This window comes from Sipha flava, unplaced genomic scaffold (assembly GCF_003268045.1).
Source record: "Sipha flava isolate LNK unplaced genomic scaffold, YSA_version1 538_pilon_pilon, whole genome shotgun sequence".
NCBI classification, from domain to species: Eukaryota; Metazoa; Arthropoda; class Insecta; order Hemiptera; family Aphididae; genus Sipha; species Sipha flava.
Window position 1 is genome coordinate 32118 of NW_020273519.1, and position 3321 is coordinate 35438.

The following is a 3321-nucleotide window of genomic DNA, read 5'->3' on the forward strand; positions in this document are numbered from 1 at the left end:
ACATATGTTTAATACATTTTTATACGTGTATAAAAGTATAAAACGTATAAATTGTTATTTCTATTTTTTCTTTCATAAGATATTTAAATTATTATTGAATATTTTTTATACATACCTAGAGTATAAATATTAAATAATAATTGTTTTTAGTAAATAGTAAATAGTATAATTTACTATTATTTAATCTTACTTGATTATTTTCAATTTTGTAATATATTCAATAATGAATATGCCATATGGAATATAGAATATTATATATATTAGACATTAGTATATGACATATGTTATACATAAAAAAATAGAAAAAATATTTGATCTTTGGATATTGCTTTTATTCTGATTTAATGTTAAATTAAATTACCAAAAAGGCAAAAAATCTACATTTTAACAAACAAAAAATAACTGTTTATTCTGGCTTCTTAAAAAAAATTGCCTATATTTAAAATTATAATAAAAAAAACCAAAATTTTAACAAACAAAAAATAACTGTTTATACTTTATTCTGGCTTCTTAAAAAAAATTGCCCATACTTAAAATTATAATAAAAAAAAAACAAAATTTTAACAAACAAAAAGTAACTGTTTAGTGTTTATACTTTATTCTGGCTTCTCATAAAAAAATTGCACAAATTTTTATATTTTTTATATATTATTTAATATGTATTAAAAAAAAAAATTAGCTTTTTTTCTTTAATATTCATCTGACGGAGAATGTTTTTTTCTTGTTTTTTGAGGTTGTAATAAACACTTACAAGTTTCTTGGATCTTTCATTATTAAGGCGATTTCTCAATGAGCTATGAACATAGGACCAGTTGGAAAAAATTCTTTCCAATTGAGCTGTAGATGAAGGTAATGCTAATAGACTTTCAGCTAGTTCAGCAAGTTCGACATTTTTATTCTTTGCATAAGACCAAAATGCCTGATAATTGAGATTTTTCTTTTCAAAAAGCGTACTAAATATTCCTTGTTTTGTTTTATAATCATGAAGACTATTGAGACCATCTACATCTAAAACTGATAAAAAAAAACTTTCTGCTACATCCATATCATCATGTTTGTTATCTTTTCTGAATCGTAAACCATTATATTTTGGGTGTAGAAAATTAGCAGCTAGAGCATATTCAGTAAGAGCAGAAGACCTTCTTTTTTCTAAATTTGCTGCAAAATTATTATTTGATGGGGAAAGTTCTAACGATAACTATTCTTCTGCCGCATCTGCAATGTTTGATTTTGAAGACTGACATTTATTTATTAGTACACATATTGGATCAAAAAGATTGATGTAGTCTGTTACACTATTAAGAAAATCATCATTAATTAATAGTGTTTTAACATTAGTGCTTATAGAAAATTGTCCATCAAATATTATTTGTTTCATCATAGGCATATTTTTCTTTAAATTAACAAATGAATCTCTGTATGAACACCAACGAGTTTCACAAGGCAATTGAATACGATAACCTCCACGGAACAATAACTCTTTTTCAAGATCGGGTCCATGAAAAGCTTTTAGTATTTGTTTAACTTTAGCAGTAATATCACTAGGTACAAGGTCTTTTGCCAATAGGTTTGCTGTATGTGCATTACATGTCAAATGCCACAGTGTTGATAATCGTCCCATCTTAACCATATTTGCGGCATTATCCGTTATCACAGCATATATGTCAGTATTATGTTTTTCTTTAGCCAAATCAATACATGATTCAACTATTTTACATAGTTCAGTACTAGTCTCTCTAACACCAGTCATATCAAAAGATTCTAAAAACATAGCTTCACCAGATGATGAATGAAGCATGCAGGCAACATTTTGGTATTTGCACTTTCATTTTTCTAACCATCTATTAAAAGTGCTGAATTTTTTTTGAAACTATTAGATTGACAAAATTTCATAAAAACATCATCCAAAAGTCTTCCATATAAAACTTTTCGTGTTGGAACTTTATAGGCTGGTCTAAGACTTTGGCAAAAATTTTTAAAATGTAACGATTCAATAACCAAAAATGGAATGTTACAGCCGAAGAATAGTTTTGCTAGAGCTAAATTACATTTATCTATTTCAGATGGTGTAATTTTATCACAAAAAGATCTAACAGGGCCCTGTAGCATTGTTTTATCCTTTTTCTTTTTTTCTTTGAAGTTGAATTCAATGGATTTTTTTGAGGTTGTTGGTGTTGAATCACTTGAATCTGATGATACTTTAATAGTGTTATCAATATCGTAATCATCAGAATATTTAGAATTATCATTAATATTTGCCTTATTTGGTGTACTACATGTAGCTGGAACAAATGTAAGTGTATCATTTTGTGCTGACAGGATAGAACCTATTTGGGATATGGTCAATGGTGTTTCTTTCAGTTTATTTTCATTTGGTGTATCTATTTGTTCACTATCACTTGAATCAGAAGTATTAATAAAAATTCTTTTCCTCTTACTTGCATTGTTACTAACCATCAAATTACTAATGGACTGTGGTGAACTTGACTTTGGTGGTATAGGTATAGATGTAAACAAACAAATGTTTCTGTGGGTTTTTAACCTATCAACACTTGTGTTCCTTAATGTCTTATGAAAACACCATACATAAAGCATTGTATTTATTATCTAAAACAACAATAAAGATACAATACAATTATTATTTTCATTGAATGATAAGTTTTAATATTAACTATTAAAGTATTAAGTATTGTAAAGTAATAACTTAGTTACCTATGAATTATGATTAATTAATATAATTATAATATTAAAATTGATATTAATTATGATATTTGACATAAGTTATTATTTATTTCAATTATTTGCTTACCTATTATTGGATCTTTGATACAATTAAAGCCCATTTTCCAAACAGAATGTTTTGGTCGACCTCCAACTGACATGTTTTAAAATGTTAAATAATAAATATTATGCAATATTTAAATTTTAAATTTTAAATATTAAATATCTTAAATAGATATTTTTCATTTGATAAATGTAACAATAACTACTAAAGTAGTTAAGTATGCTACTATATCTTAGAAATCAAAAATTATAATTTAAAATGAATGTGATAAGTGTATGTAATATGTATAACTGTATAAGTGATAACTGATAATAATTAATAAGCAATTAAATAACTGATTTATTGATATTAACAGCGTGACCAGATATCACAATATAATTATATTTTTTAGTTATAATAATTGGATTTTAATGATTTTTTATTTTATACATCGAATTATGTATAAAATATAGATGTATAATACGTAATGTATTATACGTATAATACATAGTATAATACACAAATTATACATTTATGTATAATACGTGCCAACCCTG

At 25.2% G+C, this 3321-nt stretch overlaps 1 pseudogene; it reads right to left on the reverse strand.

Annotated features, from left to right (window-relative positions):
* Window positions 1-673: 673 nt before the first annotated feature.
* LOC112690971 lies at window positions 674-2987 on the reverse strand (annotated as a pseudogene).
* Window positions 2988-3321: the final 334 nt, after the last annotated feature.